Raw genomic sequence first — 22,810 nt, 5'->3', positions numbered from 1 at the left:
TGCTTCATGCTCAGTGGCCGTGAGGCCTCTTGCATTTGCCCTTTCTCGAGTCAGGGTGGCGTTTGTAACTTGTCTACACCAGCTTTTCTGCCTTCCTTACCTGGTTGGCATCTTCCTCTTCTTGGGGCCCCAGGTGATGTCCCTCCATCATCTCATTCACCCCTATGGGGCGATTGCTCCCATGGGTCTCCCTCACTGTACCAGGAACCCCCAACTGCAGGGGCTACGTGACATTCCCCTTTGTAAGCCTAGCTCATCGTTGCACATTCCTGTCCTCCTGCCCTGACAAGTGCCTCCTGCGGATGGCACGGAGCTGTGGTTAAGAGCGTACGCTCTGAGTTAGACAGCCAGAGTTCAAGTTCCAGCATCACCTTTTCTCAGCTGTGAGACTTGAGCTCTTAATCTCTTAAGGTCTCGATTTTCTCATCTGTTAAATGGGGGTATATATAGAACCTACCTCATAGGGTTGTCGGGGAGATGAAATGCATGTGAAGTGTTAGCCCTTTGCCCTATTAATAAGTCTTAGCCCTTTTATTTGCTCAGCACAGAGCAGTCGCTTCTGCACACATCATGTCACACCACTAAAAACAGGTCCCTATGCCTCCCACTAAGGGGCTATATCCTAGTCAGCTTGGACTGCCATGACAAATTCCCACAGACTGGTGGCTTAAGCAACAGAAATTAATTTTCTCACAGTTCTGGAGGCTGGTCCAAGATCAGGGTACCAGCGTGGTCGGGTTCCAGTGAGGGACCTCCTCTTTGTAGGCCATCTTCTCGTTGTGTCCTCACATGGAGGAGAGAGTGAGAGCTCTGGTTTCTTCCTCTTCTTAAAAGGACATTAATCCCATCATGGGGGCTCCACCCTCATGACCTCATCTAAACCTAATTACCTCCCAAAGACCCCACCTCCAAATACCATCACATGGGGGATTAGGGCTGCAACACATGAATTTGGGTGGGGACACAAACATTCAGTACATAACAGGCTATTTTCCCTGAATTCGGGTGAGCAGAGTCCTGTGTCAGCAAGACTTCCAGCTTTGTCCTCCAATAGGCGATTCCAAATGGAAATCAGAGTTCAAGGCATATTGGGAGCATCCTCTCCCCAACCTAAAAGGAACTTGGGGCTTTAAACCACTCTGGGAGAGCAGAGGATGTGAGCCGGGCTTCAGGCAGCAATCCTAAGTCAGGGGAAGAAGGCTTGACTCTTTTCTGCTCTGCAGAAACAGAGTTTGGTGAACTCTCTTGGCCTCACTCACATTCCAACGAACAGCTTTGTTCTTGGGTCTCTGAGTCATCCTGCACCCCTCTCTGCCCTACATTCTCAGATGGCAGTTCAGGCTCTACCCTCACAGTAGGCCAGGCCAGTCCTGGCTGTGAGGCCCACTGGGCTGTGTTTTCAAGGCAGCAGGTGCCAGCTAGTCCTCTCTCTCAACAGGGTCACTTGACCAATGAATCCAAGAGCCATGTGGGTGTCACCAGAGCTCCTGCCAGAGGCGTGCTCTCCTGGGCTGCCCGCAGTGCCGATGTCCTTGACCCTCCCTGTGTGTCTTTGTAGAGAGTCTATGCAGCAAGGCAGGGAACCCTCCTCCTTTTCTTCCCCCACTGATCAGGGGATCGGCGTATGTATGCAGCGCCACCCAAACTTACAAAACGCCCCATGTTCCTCTCCCCGCCTCCTCTCTGCTCTCCCTCCTAGAGCTGGAGACGACACTACTAAACACTTGAATTGTCACAGCCTCCCTTTTGCCTCCTTGCTATTCAGCTTTGGATGCCCCACTGCCAAGCGCAATGCCTGGCATACAGTACGTGTTCAATAACTGCACGCGAAGTGAATTGCATGGACTCTCTCCTCTCAAGGGGGCACTCCCAACCCGTTAATTGTAGGGAGGGGGCAGTGACTTGAAGTTACGAATGTCCAGCTGCCTTGACTACATCAGCTCGTGACCCGTGGACCATGGTCTTTGCCCCTACCCTTCTCTGTCCCTCCTGTCTTCACATTCCTCCATCCAGGAAAAAAAAAAGAATGAGGTGTGTCTTCTATGCACATGTGGTCAAACCTTCCCCGGAATTTTATGCTGTTCAGTAAGGAAGCTTTGTCTAAGTTGATGTCAAATTTAGTTGCTAAACCGGTACCTCTCCTGTGATGCTTTCCCTCATCTGTCACGCCCTCCCCTCTCCCCTTTCCGGGCTGTACCTGCTTCCTCTGGCTGTTCTCACTGTGGGGTCCGCATCCTCCTCCTTTGCTTTAATCACGCTGGTCCCGGTTGGTGCACATGAGAGGGAGACCCTCCTTCTGAAGTGCTCCAGAGTGTCTGCTTCCATTAGCACAGACAAGGCTTTTGAAAGGTGGCAACTTGGGAACATCATCTTAGGCACTGGATTCTTCCCAGAACAGCATTTCTGCTCTTTGGGAAGTCAGGGGAGAAAAGCTCAGGCTGCAGAGGGTTAAATGAGAGCAGGGAAAAATCTAGGCATCTCTTGGGGACTGGTCGCTGGCTGAGACAATTGATTAGCTTGGCTTAGTGATCTTTCTAGCAATATTCAGGAGTGAAATTATTGCTGATTAGACTGTGTGTGTGTGTGTGTGTGTGTGTGTGTGTGTGTGTGTGTGAGGGCTCACAGCAGTGAGGAGGGTAGGATAAGATCTGAGAAAGCAATGTTATGGATTGTCTGCGCCTAAATCAGTCTTAGGAAGAGACCTATCACCCCATGTGTATCTGCAGTTATATTAGAACTCTGTGTGGGTACGAATCAGCTGGAGGGGCAGGATGAATTGTGCACAGAATCTCCCTGGCCATTTTCTTTTCGACTCCCTGTGACGTTAGAATTATTCTGAAATAAAAAGTTAAAAACTGGGAATTCCCTGGCGGTCCAGTGGTTAGGACTCCACGCTTCTACTGCCAGGCACCCAGGTTCGATCCTTGGTTGGGGAACTAAGATCCTACAAACCGCGAGGTGCGGCCAAAAAAAAAAAAATTAAAGACCGAAGTCAACTGGAGGGAAGCCCACTGTTGAGGCTGCTTCTATCTGTGGCTCTAGTGGATGGCGGGCCAGCCGGGTACCCCGGGCAGAGGCAGGTGCCAGGCGGGTTCAGTCCAGTTCACTCCCAGATCAGTGATAATTGAGGTGCACAGTCTCTCAGGGCCTCAGTTCCCTGCATCATAACATGAGGGATTGGACGAGATCTCTTAGGCCCTCCAGCTCTAAAAGTTTACATTTTAGAACTGTTCGTGGTGGACCTGGTTCATGGTACTCCTGACATAACAAATAACGGCAGCTCAGACCGCCTTTGTCCCTTCTTTTTTATTTTTTTATTTTTTATTATTTATTTTATTTATTTATTTTGGCTGCGTTGGGTCTTTGTTGATGTGTGCGGGCTTTCTCTAGTTGCGGCGAGCGGTGGCTTCTCTTGTTGCAGAGCACGGGCTCTAGGCGTGCGGGCTTCAGTAGTTGTGGTGCACGGGCTCAGTAGTTGTGGCTCACGGGCTCTAGAGCGCAGGCTCAGTAGTTGTGGCGCATGGGCTTATTTGCTCCGCGGCATGTGGGATCTTCCTGGACCAGGGCTCGAACCCGTGTCCCCTGCATTGACAGGCAGATTCTTAACCACTGCACCACCAGGGAAGCCCCCGCCTGTGTCCCTTTAATGCAAAACCTTGGGCCCAGACTTGGCTTTGGGGGGCTCTGTGCCTTTACCAACTCAGTCAGTCCCTATTATCTATCATCTTCTTCAGCCTGTTCTGTATCCTCACCTCCCTCTGTCTGTAAGTACACCTGGGCGATGAGCGGAAAACTGGTCAGGCCTTCTTTTTCAAAAACAAATATTGTATAAACTCTGCATTTTAAATTTTGTTTTCAGTTGGTGGCAACCATGGTTTTATACCTCTGTGGTCCTAATACTCCTCCCTCACAATCCGCCCCAGAAGTTGCATCCGGGCCTCTAGGTGTCTGGAGAAGCCCCAGCGGCAGGGCACCTGCTGCTCCTCAGGGTTTGCTCAAACCCTTAGGTGGGAGCACAGTTGGGATTTGGGAAGAGAGTTACCAAACAGGGTGACCTCAGCAAGTCCTTAACCTCGCCCTACGTTCATTTCTTCACCAGCAAAAGGGGCTGAAACCTGCTCTGAGTGTCTCATGAGATTGGCGTGAAGCTAAAATAAGAATCAGAGGGCAAACGTTCCTTAAGAAAGGGACGTGCTTACCTATTTTAGACTAACTTATTCTCCTGCACGGTGACTCCGTGCAGTGGTGGGGTGGTGACAAAACGAACGTTAGAACCACGCTGCCGGACCCATGTCCTCTTGTACTAGCTGTGACCTTGGACAGGTTTCCCACCCTCTCCACTCCACGCTCGGTTTCCTCATCTGTATAATGGGCATGGTAAGAGCACCTCCCTCGCGGAGTTGTTGTGAATTTAAAGGAGACCCACGTAAAGGCCCTTGAACAGTACCTGCTAGATAACAAATTCGGAAAGCCATTGTTGAAGATGATGACATCTTGGCTGTTGTCATCATTTTCTAGGGTCCCATGCCAAAACGGCCAAGAGGCAGGAAACTTTCAAAGTTTCCCTACATTCCTCCCAAAGCCCCCCTGGGTAGCTTACAAATGCAGCAGATGGTGCTACTCTAGAGGTGATTTAAAGACATACCTGGTCCTCTGCAATTCCCTGCACTTCCATATCCAGTAACCAAGTGGGCATTCTCCCAGTGCCTGCCTGGGCTTTGGGGTGATCTGGCCAAGCCTGTCATCTGTCATGGAAATCTGTTCTCCATGGCCTAGCGTACATGGCTGCTGAAGTCCAGGTGTGAGGTTGGAAACGGTTTAGATGGGTTGTCTTGTGTGTCCATGAGTGCAGTGAAGTCACTAGAGTGTGTTTTCTGCGCAGGGCGAATTCCTCCTCCTGTACAACGTAACTGAGTGGGGATTGCTTATTTTCCATATATTTGATGGTGCATATATAGGGAGTGCTTAGCAAGGAAAGAAAAATGGGAATAGGTAAGAGCGACTTCTGATGTCTCCAAGGGGGCCCAATTTGTATATTTCAAGGGACCTGTAGAACCAACATCATGTTCTTAGGGGAAAATTCCAGATTCAGACTTGGGACCAGCCTGTGTGTTTGTGCACACATGTTCACATTAAGGGTATCGTGGTCAGTCATCCCGGACTCTCTTCTTTCCCCATCTCAGGCTGAGAGCAATCTTGAAGGAACATGTAATCACTGTTTACTCTAGGGCACTCAGTTGAGAACACCCTCATGTAATGACTCTTGAGTCAATTCTGCCTTCAGATGCCCATCTGCTGCTGCTCCTTTGGAAGTCAGTGGAAACCAAGCACCACATGGAAAAAAGGTCATGAGACGGATATTAGTCCCTGCAAGGTCAAGGTTTACTCTTGGGCAACAGAAGTAGTGTGGTGGCATCTTTCTCATGCAGAATCTTCACGCAGATCTCTGCCCTTAGGGATAGAAGCTTCGAAGCAGAACCAACCATTAATCGAATGAGCAGTCTTGGTGGATTTGAAGAGTCAGCAGCACTGATAAAGGAAAGGCATTCGGAAAAATTCTAGAGATAGGATTGTAGCATTTATTTAAAGTTTTAAAACATGCAAAGATGCTGCGCCTCGCCATTTTGGGGGAGGGGGATGAATTTGCCTGATCATTGAAGGTGCGGAATGGGGCAGAGGGAAGGCAGGTGGATGCATTATAATGAAACCTGTAGAATCTATTTGCTAAAAATATCTGATATATTACTTTGAAATATGACACTCTAGTGATGCAGTTGGACACTGCTGTGGAGGCCACCAAACTGCTTACGGAAATAAAACTGGTTTGTGTGGCAGTATACTGAGTGAGGCTTTAGATTCGTTTCCAGGTGCCCGTACTGCTCCTAGCTCTGCCACTGTCTGATGACTTTGTACAAGCCACTTGATTTCTCTCTGCCTCTGTTTCTTTACGTGTAAGAGGAATTGGTGGACTAGATAACTTCCAAGTGCTCCTCTGGGTGCAGCTCTGAACCTCCCCGGTGCCCCACCTAAACAGTGATCATCTTGAACCACAGCTGTTTGTGTGGTGGTTTCCCCTCCAGAATTAAAGCTCCATGGGCAGGGACTGGTGGTCCCATTACCCAGCACAGTGCCTGGACATGACAGGCACCCAACTTGCCTTTGAAGGTACTAATGAAAGAACTGACACAAGGAAATGCCAACTGCCTAACCCAGTATCAACTTGTCTGTTTCCAGAAATGCCACAGGCCTGGCTGATGGTTCTTAATGGCTTGAATTTCCACCCTCTGTGTCCTCCCTCATTGGTCAGGGGTGGTGGTTCGTGCCTCCATGGTGTGAACTGGAAAATCTTTTAGCAACATGTAAATCGAGCTGTCTAAAACCAACCCTCTGAAAACACCGTTTAGGAATGACATGATTTCCCAACTGCCATACCTACTTCTTTGTATGACCATTCTGCTGTCTGTTTCTGTTCTTTTTTCCCTCTCTCCATCATACTCTATTAATTTAAAAATATTACATTTGGAGACTTGCTAAATAAAGAGACCTCAGAGCACAAAATATCCCTTATCCATTTTCTGGGTCCCTATGTGCTTCCTTATACAATTTTTTTTCTTATTTTTTTACTAAATGGCCTTAATTTTATCATTAATCTCTGTGTGACAATTCTTTTACTCTGTCTAACTTATTTCTAAAATATTCTCCCATAAGTCCCCAGCTCTACTCCTATTGATCCCTGGTGCCCCTTTCACTTCTGTCTTTGCTGTTTCATAAAACTTATAAAGTGATTCCTTTATAAGTTGGACCCTTGATCTCAGTCCTTTCCAAGTCCTCCACCAAAATATCCCAGGAGGACGGTTCTGACAATTGGACTTTCACAGTTCAGGTGGTCTTGGGTCACTGTCATTTCTATACTGAGCCTGGGGACATGCTTTGTTGTCTATCCCCTAAAACTCATATTTTCTTTAACCAGCAGTTTTCCCATTGCAGATGAAGCACATTACGAATTTAAAGCCTTAAAAAAATCTTCAGCATCACTCTTTTGCGCCATATTGTGAAGGATTCCACTTTTTTTTTCCTTCTCACCGCACGTTAACAATACCATTACCTGGAACCTAAGCATGACATTTCCTTGAGACATTTCTTTACAGTTTCCTTACATTGTTGCTTACTGCTTGCTTTGTTTCTTGGCTTTTTCATGTGTCCCACCTCTGCAAGTACTCTTCAGAGTATGGGAGAAGAAAAGAGGCATTTATCAAGGGCCCATTATATGCTGGAAACTTTACATAGTTTATCTTACTTGGCCCCTGTACCGACTGAAAGATGTAAGTATTATTATTATTCCCATTTTACAGAAGAGGAGTCAGAGGCACTGAGGACCTTGCTTAAGGTCACCCAGGTAGTAAGCTGTATGGTCTGACATCACCCTCCACAATATACTGCAGGGCTAAGTGCAAGCAGACAACCAGTGAAAACCACACCATTACCCTTTGGTATCATTTACATCAACATTGAACTTGGTCCAACATTTGCAAAGTTTTAGTGTTTTTATTTATTTTCTTGAAAAGTGTCAGATGTGCCCTTTAACAGACTTGTCAAGAGATCCTACAAATCTAGTTTTTCTTCCCCAAGTCCCTGCGTCCTTGGAAATAGTACAACACAGATGCTTCCATCAAGGGAGTCCTCTGTTAATCACCCTTAGCTCTCCTTCGCCACTACTAACAGTCTTTCCCCTATATCAATTTTTTAAACCTCTCCAGAGGAACTGGGAACCATATTGGTAACATGTGGACCTAACCTGTGGCTAAAATGGGTAGACTTTAAAAGCTGCCATGATGCGGGCTTCCTCTTTCAGAAAGCACGTTCCTGTTCCTCCTGCTTTATTCTGACTGTTCCTTGCCTGCTCCCCCATCACCTGTCCCACTTCTGCCTTTATATCCTCCCTCCAATTAGCCCATAGACAGTGTTTTCATTCCCTTTATGTTTCCTGTTTTGTCTTTTCCCCCACCTTCCTCTAACCACACGTCATCTGTCTTGACTTTGTCTTCTGAGAGCTACATCTACTTTGTAAACCTGACACTGGTGCTGCACCCCTCTCCCACCATCAATATCATCCTGACTTCCTGTAGCATGTTGTGTGTTCTTCCCTCTTGTGTGAGCTACACCAACCATAATCCACCACACTTTTTTTTTTTTTTTTGAGGGAGTGAGGTGAGGGAGGAGGGGTCTCTCGCCAATGCCAATGCCACAGCCTTGGATGGCTGGACTTGCTGCCTAGTCTCCTGTGATCTTTAGCTCCTCTTGATCCGCCCACCTTGGCTCTCGGGATGCTAATCACATTGCAGAGCAGAGTTATAATATCTCCCAACTTAGATGGAGTCCAGCATGCGCTCACTGTTTGGGACAAAAAGTTTATCATCGCCCTGTCCGTGACCCTCTGTGGGTACAGGTTCATCAGGTTTCCGCCTTTTCTCTGGCTTCCTTTTCTCTTGTTTTGTTTTTTTTTTAACATCTTTATTGGAGTATAATTGCTTTACAATGGTGTGTTAGTTTCTGCTTTATAACAAAGTGAATCAGTTATACATATACATATGTTCCCATATCTCTTCCCTCTTGCGTCTCCCTCCCTCCCACCCTCCCTATCCCACCCCTCTAGGTGGTCACAACCCACCTATCTGATCTCCCTGTGCTATGCGGCTGCTTCCCACTAGCTATCTATTTTACGTTTGGTAGTGTATATATGTCCATGCCACTCTCTCACTTTGTCACAGCTTACCCTTCCCCCTCCCCATAACCTCAAGTCCATGCTCTAGTAGGTCTGTGTCTTTATTCCCGTCTTACCCCTAAGTTCTTCATGACCTTTTTTTTTTTTCCTTAGATTCCATATATATGTGTTAGCATACGGTATTCGTTTTTCTCTTTCTGACTTACTTCACTCTGTATGACAGACTCTAGGTCCATCCACCTCACTACAAATAACTCAATTTCGTTTCTTTTGATGGCTGAGTAATATTCCATTGCATATATGTGTCACATCTTCTTTATCCATTCATCTGTTGATGGACACTTAGGTTGCTTCCATGTCCTGACTATTGTAAATAGAGCTGCAATGAACATTTTGGTACATGACTCTTTTTGAATTATGGTTTTCTCAGGGTATACGCCCAGTAGTGGGATTGCTGGGTCGTATGGTAGTTCTATTTGTAGTTTTTTAAGGAACCTCCATACTGTTCTCCATAGTGGCTGTATCAATTTACATTCCCACCAACAGTGCAAGAGGGTTCCCTTTTCTCCACACCCTCTCCAGCATTTATTGTTTCTAGATTTTTTGATGATGGCCATTCTGACCTTAAGGGGCCCTCACAGCCTACAATCTGCCTCCTGAATACAGTGGGTAGGGGGCGATGGTGCTCACTTGTCTGGCCTTTGCAATGAAATGCAAATGGATGTTTGACAGTCACTGCTACGATTTCCAATGTTTCATGTTTCCCCCTTGTCCCCAAGCCACGGTGTCACATTGAGAACCTATGTGAGATCACTGAAGTTGCTTAGACAGTCAGCGGAGAACTTTTCTGTCTCTGAACTACTCGCTTGCCTTGGAGACTTTGTTTCCTGCCTTGTCTGAGGTTCTTAGGGTCTCTGACCCTCCATCTCTCTTTTTGTAGGGAGAATATGAAAGTTCTTCTGTGTGTGCTCGGCGGGCGGGGGTGGGGGCAGCTTGTTTGATGCGACTGTCGTTGCTCTTGGTGGAGCCCACTGGGTCCTCAGCTGCGTGGGACAGGGTATCAGTGTGAACTGCAGGATCTGTTGGTTTCCTGAGTCGTAGCCTTAACCCAGGCTCTGCTTCCCCAGATAACAGTGACCCAGAGGAGACCAGTAGTATTCTCTCCTACTTCTGGGGTCTTTGCAGATCCAAGGCCAGCATTTTCCCCAGGGTGGGTGACTGTGTTGCTTAGTTGTTGCCTCTTCATCCGATGGGTGTGCAAGTGTCTCTGCTTCGATGTTTTGGCATTGGCCTTGCTTGGGGTTCCACCATCACCTTGGCAGTTTGGGGAAGACTCCTGAGAGGTGGGGAGGAGAGTGTCTTTGGTCAGTGTCCCTAGAAGCAGAGCCTGAAATGGAAATTCTGGGCGAGAGATGTATTGAGGGAGTGCTGTCTGGAGACACCTGTAGGGGAGTGAGGAAAGAGAGAGAGGGGAGGGGAGGGAGCTGAGTAAGTGCGTGGATTCAGCCTGATCCCACGGGGCACTCTGGAGCATGAGTTATACCACAGAGTTGTCCCACCTTGAGGCAAGCATACTGGCCAGGTGCACCTCCATGTCAATCAGGCATTGGTTGAGAACTGCCCCGAGGTGAGGCAGCAACCTCCCAGACCCTTCTGGGCCAAGGGGGCTCCCAGTGGTCAAGGGCGATTCTCAGGAGAAGGCTGCAGCCCTTAGCATCTGGAGACGGGTGTACCGGGAGTGTGGGGGGGCAAAGGGATCTGAGCAGAGCCACAACAGGATCTGCTACAGACAGACTGTCCGAGTGTGGTCCTCTGTCTCTCCACCTCCACGTGGAATTTGACGGTGGGCTTCCATCACTCGCCAACCTCAGCCCAGGGAAGAGCCATTATAAAGCACCTGGGTGTTGAAGATGGCAGGATACAAAGACAAAGACTCTGAAGACGCCAATGCCCGGAGCTGCGTCCCACCTCTCTCTCCGCTGGTTGTGCTCACCAAAGGCAGAGGAAGAGAGAGTCACTCACCACCTCATGCTTTCACTCTGTGGGAGCCGGAAACAGAGTGAGAAATAGCCTCTTCCTCTTCCACAGAGGATGGCTTCCCTCTAGGTCCCTTCGGTGGAATTAAGAGTCTCCCTACAGGAGAAACTTTTGGCCTTTGATTTGCCTTGAGCCAAAGGCAAGGATGGGGTAGGTAGGCATTACCTGTTACCAAGCAGCACTTTACGGTAAGTCCCCTACATACGAACAAGTTCTGGTCCGAGAGCATGTTCGTAAGTCCAATTTGTTCATAAGTCCAACAAAGTTAGCCTAGGTACCCAACTAACACAATCGGCTATATAGTTCTGTACTGTAATAGGTTTCTAATACTTTTCACACAAATAATACATAAAAACAAACACACACAGAAAATAAAACATTTTTAATCTTACAGTACAGTACCTTGAAAAGTACAGTAGTACCAGCTATATCACCGCTGCTTTTACGCTTACTTCCGGACATCCTGGGCTTGAAATAAAGATACTGTACTACTGTACTCTACACAGTACTGTAAAGTACACAAAAGCACAACCACTTTTAGAAGATGCACACACATGACAATATACACCAGACACGTGAACTAACTTATGTGATTGGACATGCGAACGCACGTTCACATCTTTGAAAGTTCGAAACTTGAAGGTTCGTATATAGGGGACTTCCTGTATTATAAATGGCCACGTGCCTGGCTCTGTGTGGAGAAAATACCGAAAGATCAGTTCTTGGATTTTTTTTTTTTTTTTGAGTTTGAAATTAGTTGGGGGGGGGCGGAGTTGCGAGGAGGGAGGGATCACTTGCATACTTGTACTTGATTGTAACTCATCTAGCTGCCTCAGGGGAAAGGCCAAGGGATGTGTGTAAGGAAAGCAAGTAGCTGCGGGAGGAAACCATGAGTGCTGAAGGACCATGCTTAGAGTACGCAGCCAGGGTCTTTGTGTGTTATTGCATCTGATGGCCACAGCAAACCCTGAAGGACTTGTTATTTCCAATTTACCGCTGAAGGAACAGAGGCTCTCACATCAGCCTACCTGAGAGCACTGCAGACCTATGAATGGTAAAGATGAGTTTCAAATCAAGCCTGGTTCCCTCTTTAGTCCGTGTTACCCCATCCCTAAACCAGGAGGGCTTGGGTACCCAATTCTGGGAACACTGTGGTCAGGCCCCTGAGGGTATGCTGGCCCAGCGACTCCAGGTTGCCCAGTTCATCCCAGTCCCCAAGGGCTTGATGCTTCTCCCTCTTGAGCTCCTCTGCCCTCCTCAATCCCCTCCTCTCATCCACCTGCCATCATGCACACCCATTGTGCACCCTCCCCCGGAGCCCTATGCCAGACCACATCTTCTCTGTGATATTTTAAGATGTCTCCTCCCCGGAGCCGCCCTAGTGATATAAAGCCCAGTAAAGTACCCCCATTCTGCATGTCCAGCACCCATCGCTGATTCCCACACAGTGTCTGTGCACCCAGAGCCCACAGATGTTCACGGCCGCGCTCATGGATACAGGCGCTCATTCTGTGTGCCAGCAGCTCAGCCCTTTTGGCCACACAGCTTGCGGGGGTCTTAGTTCCCCGACCAGGGATTGAACCTGGGCCCTTGGCAGTGAAAGTGCCAAGTCCTAACCACTGGACCTCCAGGGAATTCCCTGCTCCACCCTTCCTACGTACCCACTCAGAATGCCGCCCACAAAATGTCCCCATGCTGAAGGAGCCTACCTGGTGGCCCAGTGCCAGCACTGGACTTAGGGCAAATCTGGGTTCCAAGTCTGGCTCTGCCGTGTCTTCAGTTCATGGTTTCAGGCAAGTTAATGTGCCTCTTTGCACTGAGTTTTCTCACATGTGCAAAGGGGGTGATCAAACCCAGTCTCATGGGGTTGGCGTGAGGGTTAAGTGAGGTGAGGCAGGAGGAAGCACGGGCTCGCAGCTGGGCTCAGGAGCTCTGCCCTCCTCACGGCTCAGTGGCTAAAGTTCACGGACAATGAGTACCATAGGGCTTTCATGGACACAAAGCCCCCAGGGTAGGGGCAGTTCTGATGGTAACAATGTTAGTCTAATCTGAAATTCTGCTGACTCAAGAATTTGATCATAGACGTGGGAAGAGGGTAGGAATGAGGTTTGCTTTGCAAGACGTTTCCACACGATTCATCACTCCTCCTCGACCTTTAGGACCCCATGACACATTTAAAAGGCCACACAGCTTTTGTCCCTGGCTGTGCCATGCACAGAGTGGGGAAAGAAAGCACCTTCCTACCAGCAGCTTTTCCGAGCGCCTGGCACGTTTGCTTCCCTGGGTGGAGGGAGGACGCTGGGGTGCACGGGCCACCATCTGCTGGAGCCCCCGTGCCCGGGCCCAGCACCAGCCCGGTCTCTGGGACCCCAGCCCCAGCTTTTGGCAGTTGCCTGGGCTGGAGGAGCCCGGGCCGGGTGACCTCGCAGCTGTGCCTTCAGCCCATCGGGGACTTGTGTTTCTGTGTCTCTCTGGGGCCCATCCTGGCTGCCAGGCAGAGGGCCCACTGTCCTTCAATACCAGAGGCTCGCATTGCCCGGCCTGTGCCAGCAGTTGGCAAAGGATCCTCAACCAAGAGGCCCTCTCGCATCCGTGGCTGCCTGTCCCACCAGGGGCATAGACCCCAGGTCAGTGTGGGTCTTTACCAGCTTCTCCATTTCTCTCTGACAGGTCTGGAAACTCCTTAAAAAATATCCATTCTCACATGAGTCAAAGGGGAAAATCGTGCAGATGGCTCTGAAAGCAGAGATACTTGATAAATTGTACTGAAAGGATATTGACACTAATCTAGGGATGGGTTTTTTTCTAACCTGACTCCATGGAAAATATACAGCTTGTGATGATGATTGGGGGAGGGGAGGAGAAGGAGGAGGAGGAAAGGGAGGAGGAGGGGGAGGGAGCCCCATTACTGAGCAAGCACACACCACGCTTGGTGCTCTAGTCCTGTTGTTCCTTCTCACACACAGCGACCCTAGGAAGTAGGTGCTATAATTTCCGCCATTGTACAGATGAGAAAGATGAGGTCCAGAGGAGTTAAACCATTTGTCCTAGGCCACACGGCTGCTGAATGGCAGCACAGCGATTTGAGGCTGGCCTCTCTCTAACATGTGTGCTTGCTTTTTTTTTTTTTCCCCACATACTTTTATATACATTTTAATATTTGAACCACAAGTGTATATTATATATTCAAAAACTTTAAAAATTTTTAAAATTAAGCGGTTGATAGTTGTGTTGCAGCTTTCTTGCTTTGTTTGCCAGCTTTTTTTAAATTGTAAAATACACATAACATAAAATTTACCATCTTAACCATTTTTAAGTGATAAGTTCATTCATATTTTTGTGCAACTATCACCACCATCCATCTCCAGATCTCTTCTCATCTTGTAAAACTGAAACTCTGTAGCCATTAAACAGTAAATTCCTACCCCCGCTTTCCCCCAGCCCCTGGCAATCATAGTTCTACTTTCTGTCTCCATGACTTCGATGGCTTCAATTACCTCATATAAGTGTAATCATACAGTATTTGTCTTTTTGTGACTGGCTTATTTCACATAGTATTATGTTCTCAAGGTTCATCCATGTTGTAGAATGCATTAGAATTTCCTTCTTTTTTAAGGCTGAATTGTATTCCATTGTATGTACATACCACCATTTGTTTATCTATTCATCTGCCAACGGATGCTTAGAGAGCTTCTACGTCTTAGCTATTGTAAATAATGCTGCTGCGAACAAGGATGTACAAATAACTCTTTGAGACTCTGCTTTCAATTCTTCAGAAATTGAATTGCTGGATCATATGGTAATTCTATTATTAATGCTTTGAGGAACTGCCATACTGTTTTCCACAGTGGCTGAATTATATTACATTCCCACCAACAGTCCACAAGAGTCTAATTTCTCTACATCCTCGTCAACACTTGACTTTTTCTGGTTTTTTTTTTTTTTTTTTTTGACAGTAGCCATCCTAATGGATGTGAGGTGGTATCTCATTGTGGTTTTGATTTGCATTTCCCTAATTATTCGTGATGTTGAGCATCTTTTCACATGCTTATTGGCCATTTGTATATCTTCTTTGGAGAAATATCTATTCAAGTCCTTTGCCCATTTTTCAGTTGGGTTGTTTGGGGCTTTTTGTTGCTGAGTTTTAGGAGTTCTGTATATATTCTGGATATTAATCCCTTATCAGATATATGATTTGCAGATGTTTTCTCCCATTCTGTAGGTTGCCTTTTCACTCCGTTGATGGTGTCCTTTGATGTATGGAAGTTTTTAATTTTTATAAATTCTAATTTGTCTCTTTTTTTCTCTTGCTGCCTGTGCCTTTGGTGTCATATTCAAGAAATCATTGCAATATCTAGTTTGCCCTATGTTTTCGTCTAAGAGTTTTATAGTTTTAGGGCTTACATTTAGGTCTTTGAGTGAATTTTTTTTTTTTAAAGAAATTCTGATATTTATTACAAGTAATAAGGTGTCATTTTAAATTTATTTATTTATTTATTTTATTTATGGCTGTGTTGGGTCTTCGTTTCTGTGTGAGGGCTTTCTCCAGTTGCGGCAAGCGGGGGCCACTCTTCATCGCGGTGCGCGGGCCTCTCACTATCGTGGCCTCTCTTGTTGCGGAGCACATGCTCCAGACGCGCAGGCTCAGTAGTTGTGGCTCACGGGCCCAGTTGCTCCGTGGCATGTGGGATCTTCCCAGACCAGGGCTCGAACCCATGTGGCCTGCATTGGCAGGCAGATTCTCAACCACTGCGCCACCAGGGAAGCCCCGAGTGAATTTTTATGTATGGTGTCAGGTAAGGGCCCAACTTCATTCTTTTGCATGTGGATATCCAGTTTTCTCAGCACCATTTGTTGAAAAGACTGTTTCCCTATTGCATGGTGTTGACAACCTGATAGAAAGTCATTTGACCATATTTGCAAGGATTTATTTCTGGTAACACTCATACTTTTTTTTTTTTAATTTTATTTATTTATTTATTTATTTATGGCTGTGTTGGGTCTTCATTTCTGTGCGAGGGGTTTCTCTAGTTGCGGCAAGCGGGGGCCACTCTTCATCGCAGTGCGCGGGCCTCTCACTATCATGGCCTCTCTTGTTGCGGAGCACAGGCTCGAGATGCGCAGGCTCAGTAATTGTGGCTCACGGGCCTAGTTGCTCTGCGGCATGTGGGATCTTCCCAGACCAGGGCTCGAACCCCGTGTCCCCTGCATTGGCAGGCAGATTCTCAACCACTGCGCCACCAGGGAAGCCCAACACTTATACTTTTAACAGCCATTCCTGCACTGCATTTCAACACTGTGCAATGCTTAGTGGAATTATGGAATATCAAAGCTGTAGGAGACCCCAAACAAGTAATGAATACTTCCCCATTCTGTAGGTGGAAAAACTGAGGCCAGTGGTCAGAGTACTCTCAGTCTAGTGCTCAGGCCAATACAGGACTCTGTGAGGGTCCTCACCTCCTGGAGTGAACTGCAGGGTTGCTGGGAGACTTTTCATGCATTTTAGCAAATGTTCCATTCTGTGGGCAAATGTACTCATGTGTTTTAGAAATCAAAATCGTAGAAGGTAGAGGCGAGTGAGGAAGCATCAAGAGTTGGCCCAGCAGTGAGCTGTCCTGGATGGAAGGCCACTGAAACCCCCCCGAGTCAGGGTCCAGGACCACCATCTTCTGGATGACTCTGGATGGTCCCCCCGATCCAGGCACAGGAGCAGCAGGCAGCCTAAATAGCCTGGGTGTGTACAAATCCTATGTTCCTCCGTGGCCCAGGCCCCACTTAGCCCCCAGCACACCCCCTAGGCTCCGCCCTCACCTCCACCTCCCTCCTGCCCTTCACTGCCCTTGAGTCCCAGTCGCTAGCTCTGCTGAAACACTGTTTTCCTGAACACAGGCTAGGCTGAGTTGCACTCCTGTGTCCCAGGTCACACAGGCACACTTACGACTGTTTATCCCCTTCTCCGAGAAGCCCTCCCTCACGCCCCCTCTGGTAGAAGTCACCTCTCTGGCCCTGGTGCACCATGGACCCTGCGCCCCCTTCTACACTCTCCCTGGAGTTAGAGTGAAGTGTCTTCCTGCCAGAGCTGAGATCTCTTGAAACTGTGTTGCAAATATTCAAAAGAATGTCCTAAAGAGATGTGTGTTTGTGTGTGTGTGTGTGTGTGTGTGTGTGTAATCCTCAGTGCACACAATAGCTGCTCAAAACACTTTCGTGAATCCAGTTCAGAGAGGGAGCGATGAGTGAAAGGTCCGGTTGTGAAGGGAGCTGCCGGCTCAGCCTGGGCCACGGCTGGGAGAGTGAGTCGGGGGCTTGTCGCCGGGGTATTACGGTACTCAGGCAAAAGCAATTGCGTACTTGTTTGGCCACCATGCCCCACTAACTCCAGTGTAAAATTGGATTTTCATTCTGGGAAAGGGGCCACCGATAAGCTTGTTTTCCCAGGGCCCAGGAAAGAGTGAGGAGAAGGAGGTGGTTCCCAGCTGAAGAATAAATAATCAAGTCAATTTCAGGTTTAATTTCCCTTTGACCTCATGTCCCTGACTGTCACCACCACCAGGCAGTGCCGGTGCCAGCAGGTCACCCCTGTGTGCCAATTCCCCATCCCTGTCCCTCTGCAGGGAGCTGGAGGCTGTGTGCCCCTCCACACTAGCTGGCGCAGCTGGAAACAGCTGTGCGCATCTCAGACACCGCTCAGCCCAAGCCAGGCGCTGACCTGTGCAAACACAGGCAGAACTACAGCCACGCATAAACAAATTAGCATCCTTTAAAAGGTGAAAAGCTCCATAAGATGTCTGGGTTTTGTTTACAGCTTCGAGGTGGGAGTGACGGGGAGTCAGATTAAATCACTGGGGTGCGCATGCGGCGCTGGCCCTCCTGCTCCCTCTTGCCTCCCCCCACCCCTTGGGCACGCGGACGCAGCCCTGCCTTAAATGGCCGCTCCGTCCGCCCCGGTCCTGCCGTTGTTCCAGCCAGCCCGGGTCCCAGCAGGTGTTCCCTAATTAGCAATCTCTTCATTTCCAATCAAAGCACAAAGCGGCCCCAAAAGCCTGTCTTTACGAGGGAGCCAGCAGCGGCTAGGGATGTGCGGGGGGATAATTGTCTTCGCCAGTGGCGGCAGTAAGCGGGTTGGCTAATTCATTATTGTAATAACTTTGCTTGTCCTTGGGGAGGTGGGGTGGGGGAGGGAGGAAGGGTAAGGGGGGAGGGGACTGAGTGTGGCTGAAGGTGGGGCGGGGTGAGGGTCTGGGGCAAAGGGGTGGGGAACAGAGGAGCGAATGAACGATGCACCTGCTCGCTCCCGTCTCCCCGACTGGCTGGGCACCCGCTTCCCACGGCGGGTGAGTGACACGGTTTGTCAGCCCCCGGCAGGGCAGCAGCCACCAAGTGGCAAGGCATCCAGACTTTCCACGGCGCAGGGAGGGGCCCTGGATTCTGAAGAGGCTCTGGGCTCAGGGAAGCACACGCTCCATTACCTCTGGGGCCTGAGGGGCTGAGGCTGTGTGGTGGGGTCCCTGGAGCCAGGCCTCTGTCTTCCCAAGGGCTGAACTCTTGGACCTTGACTGTCATCCAGCCTGGACACAGTGGCAGAGGGTCGCCAGTTAGAATGCCCCAAAGAGCTGCCTTACACTTTTGTTGGCAGAACGGTATGGGTGACAACTCAAAGACCCTTCCAAGTCTGCAGGGGCCACAGAGGTGGCTGAGTGCACCCCTAAAATGAGGCTGAGGTGACCCCAGGTCGGGTTGCCCCCTTGCTCTGTCTGGCGCACTCTCCCTGACCCATTTCTCCCACAGTGAGCAGGGCCTGGGAATAAAAGTTTGGAGAGCCCCTCCCTGGCAGCCGTGGGCTGGGTAGTCAGGTGGCTTTGTGAGGGATTCAGAATTCCAGCTGAGCTTCCATCTGAAACCAAATACAGGTAGAGAGGCAGGAAGGGAGGGTGAGCCCAGTGGGGGAAACAGCATGGGCAAAGGCACAGGGTGAATCCTGGGACTGGGGGTGAAAGGAGTCAGGTCTTGTGGGAGGGGGGATGGGTGAGGGGGCGTGCTGAGGACTCAAGGGCAATTCTGGGAATGGAGGGGGAGGCCGGCCCATGGAGGGCCTGACTGGCAGCCGAGGGCTCAGTCTTCATCTCTTGTGCCCCCAAATCAACAGCACAGCAGCCCTGCTAGAGAGCTTGTGGATGGCCTTGCCCTACCCTGGAGGAGAGGTGTTAGGGTAAACCCTCAGCTTGGAACTCAAGGGAAATGGCCTGGACCCGAACAGGGACCTCCAGGGGGCCAAAGGGAGAGGGATAGGCTTTCCCAGACTCCTCCCTCTCCCCTGCAGCTGCAATCTCAAATCCGCCAGGTGGAACTTGTCAGGGGACCTTAGAAATGGACCAGCCCTTGCCTGACTCCTCACAGCCTGCCTCTGAGCTGAACGTTTCCCCTGGCTTTAGTGCCCTGTGGTGGCCACCCAGTGGATAGGATCGTGGGCTCTAGAATCAGAAGACCTGAGGTCACATCCTGGCTCTATCAGCTATACACCTTTGCGTGCCTCAGTTTCCTCATCCGTCAACTTGGGATGAAGGAGTCCCTATCTCATGTGAGTTAATACCTGTGAGGTTCATAGCACAGAGCTGGCTGTGGTGAGGGCTCCAGCTGTCTAGTGCCTGCCCTTAAAGACATAGGGGTGGGATTAAGAGGTACAAACTACTAAGTATAAAATAAATAAGCCACAAGGATATATATTACAGCACAGGGAAGATAGCCGATACTTCATAATAACTATAAGTGGAGTATCATCTTTAAAAATTGTGAATCACTATGTTGTACACCTGAAACTTGTTTAATATTGTAAATCAACTATAGCTCAATGAAAAAAAAAAAGACATGGGGGTGGAGAGGGGGACATGTGAGGGGCTGGGGAGGGAGCTTCACGCCCCTGCTTTCACCCAGTTTTTTTACTTGCTTGTGAAGCAGGACAAGCGAGGCTGTACTGGGACCCTCCAAGGTCTCAAGTTGAAGGATGATGGGAGGGAGTGAGAGGTGGGACGAGGGCGGAAGGGGCGCTGTTGTGCTGGGCAGCACCCTGTCCTCTTGTCCAGGGGCTAACTGGGAGATCTCCACATTGACCTAGAGACGGAGGCCCAGCCTTGTTCCCTCTCAGCCCTGCCCCTGTCTCTGTGGTTCTGATGGGGAGGCGCTATGGTGGTTCCTAGAGCCTGGGGGGCAGGGGGTGAGGGGTGCCTCCCTGGCTGTGCTGACTGGGAGTCTCCCTGGTCTTGGACTTGGTCTGGCCCACGGAACAGAGTTTAGGAGGCCTGGTGCCCAGCCCCCAGACCTCCCAATAATGGTCATTGCCTTTTTTTTTTTTTTTAATATTTATTTATTTATGGCTGTGCTAGGTCTTAGTTGGGGCATGCGGGATCTTCATTGCGGCGTGTGGGATCTTTAGTTGCAGCGTGCAGACTTCTTAGTTGTGGCATGCATGTGGGATCTAGTTCCCCGACCAGGGATTGAACCCAGGCCCCTTGCATTGGGAGCACGGGAAGTCCCTCGATGGTCATTGCCTTGGGGCACTGTGGCTTTGGTCCCTGCCTCTCAAACTAGCTTAAGAGTCAGAAAACTCAAAAAGCCAGTCTTGCCTATACCCCCTGCCCCCGCCAATTTACAGATCATTCTTTCAACAAATATTCATGAAGCATCTATTTTGTGCATAGTGGGAGAATCCAGTGTTACACAAGTAAATAAGAGGATGGTTGGGGCAGCCTCTCTCTGGGGATGGAGACAGCTACTCTGAGGAGGTGACATTTAAGCTTCAGCCTGAGTAACTGGGAGAGAGCTAAATTAGGATCTGTGTGGGCTAGAGCAGTGCTATCCAGTGGAAATATAATGCAAGCCACAAATGGAAGCCATTTGGGTAATTTAAATTTTTCTAGTAGCCACATTTTTAAAAAGTCAAAATAGACAAGTAAAATTAATTATATATTTTATTTAACTCAATATATCAAAATATCATTTCAACATGTAATCAATGTAAAAATTATTACTGAGATATTTTACATTCTTTTTCTTGTACTAAATCTTCCAACTCTTGTGTCTGTTTTACACTCACAGCACTTTTCAATTCAGACTAACAACTGCATTTCAAGTGCTCAATAGCCACGTGTGGCTAGTGGCTGCTGTATTTGACAGCACAAGTCCAGAGGTTAAGAGTACAAAGTCTGGAGCCGCTTGCTAGCTGTGTGACCTTGGGCAAGTTGCTAAACCCCTCTGTGCTTTGGTTTCTTTATCTGCAAAATGGGGTAGTAATGGACCTATCCCTTGGAGTTGTTATCCTTGGAGTTGTTATGAGAATTAAGCTCATAAACATAAAGACCTAAAATAGTGCCTGGCCGGTAGAAAGTGCTATTAGATGCTAGCTATTAATAAGAAGAATTAGAAAAGTGAGAATAATAAATCTCTGAAGGAAGAGAACTCACTCAAGGCAGAAAACAAAGAGCAGAAGGAAGAGTGGAAAGGCTGGTGGCCGGGCGGGGTGCTGAGGGGCCGCAGAGGAGGCCAGCAGGGTGGACACATCAAGACACCACGAAGAGCTTGGTTTCCTTTACAGCTCCGTGAGCAGAGCCTGAGAAACCCGAGAGAAAATTCTAGGGGCTGAGACTTTGCCTGACACCTGTTCCCGTCTCAAGGGCTGGGGTGGGAGCCCCGTGTGGGAGGCCTGGTGTATCCCTCAGTCTTCCCCGTCTTGCTCTGACTCTGAAACTGTTGCATGCTTCCCACTCACAGCCGTCTGGGAAGCACCCGGGCGTCAGCTGGAGGGGGAATATTAATGATTCAATTTTCAACCGGGTTCCACTCCAGGGCCTCGCCTGAGACATGCATTTTTAATCATAACAAAACAGAATGACAAAGGGAGTCATTTGCAGCAAGGCAGCCCCTGCTGGCTGGCCCCCCTGAAGGGTCTGCTTAGGGGGTTGGGGGGAGCTGGCTTCCCAGCCCACAAGGCATTCCCCATTCTGGTGCCAGAACCGTTCCCCGACTTCAGAGAGGGTCTAGCTGTGGCGCCAGTCTCTGGCTGTGCCGTGCGCTGCAAGCCATTCTCTCTGGGCTATGACTTTCTTCCAAAAGGGGGCTACTGGCTTAGGGGAACCAGAAACACTGGGTGCGCATCGGCTAGGGCTGGCAGAAGCTGGGGGTAGCAGAGAATTGACCATCTCCCTGAGGGTTCTGGCCGATCCACGGCAGGGACAGGGAACCATGGGGGTGGTGAGGGGCCATGTGGGTATGGAGGTTGCAGAGAATTTGACCTGCCCGTCCTCCAAGGCCTGGAGTCGTTCTTCTGTCTCTGAGCCTCTGTCAGGCTTGGGGTTGGTTACACGGAGCGGGTCTTCTGGGCTGACCTCACCGTGGTGATTGGCTGGCCCTTCTCTGAAGGAAGCTGCACCTTAGTTCCCGTTGGATCGCCTTCTGCCAGCTGCTGGGTCCTGGCCCATCCTGTTTGGTGACTAGCTTTGCACTGAGTCAGTCTAGAATGCTCTCCCTCGTCCTTCTTGGTATTCTTGAGAGTCCCGCTTGCATCCCATCTCCTCCATGAGCCTTCCCTGGCTGCCGGGCCACAATGACAGTCACCATCAAACAGCTCCTGGTCTCCTTTCCAATCACATTACCCAAGTCTGCACCATCCCCTTGGCACTTCTGCTGCCCTCTGACCGTCCTTCTGTCCATCCTCCCCACCTCCGAGCACCCAGTATGCACCAGGCGCTGTGCACGCTCGCTCCGTCTAGTGGGGAAGGCAAATGGTCAGCCCCTAAACCTTTTCACTGTAAGGGAAGTGCTGAAGTGGGAGGCATAAAAGAAGCTGTAGGGACCAGCAGCCAGTATGCTTTAATGTGTACATGCTATTGATTCCACCAGCATTTATGAAGGACCTATCTGCACCAGGCACTGTGCTGGGTGCTGCAGCTACAGTGGTGGAGAAAACAGCCATTTCTCCACCTTCACAGAGTTTACAGTTTGGTGGAGAAGATGAAACAAACCAACAGGTGTCCCATGCTTCTTTTTGTGTCTGCCCTT

At 49.2% G+C, this 22,810-nt stretch overlaps 1 protein-coding gene and 1 long non-coding RNA gene across 8 annotated transcripts in view; one reads left to right on the top strand and one right to left on the bottom strand.

Annotated features, from left to right (window-relative positions):
• ESRRB (estrogen related receptor beta) overlaps positions 1 to 22,810 on the top strand; it is a 196,920-nt gene that overhangs the window by 25,800 nt on the left and 148,310 nt on the right. The window lies entirely within an intron of this gene.
• LOC309655996 overlaps positions 15,235 to 22,810 on the bottom strand; it is a 108,103-nt gene continuing 100,527 nt past the window's right edge. The window contains exon 2 of the long non-coding RNA XR_014261117.1: positions 15,235 to 15,365. This is a non-coding gene — a long non-coding RNA (uncharacterized lncRNA). The remainder of the gene's footprint in view (positions 15,366 to 22,810) is intronic.

This window comes from Balaenoptera physalus (genome assembly GCF_965194825.1).
Source record: "Balaenoptera physalus genome assembly, chromosome: 2".
Taxonomy (NCBI): Eukaryota; Metazoa; Chordata; class Mammalia; order Artiodactyla; family Balaenopteridae; genus Balaenoptera; species Balaenoptera physalus.
This window is presented reverse-complemented; position numbering and strand designations above follow the sequence as displayed.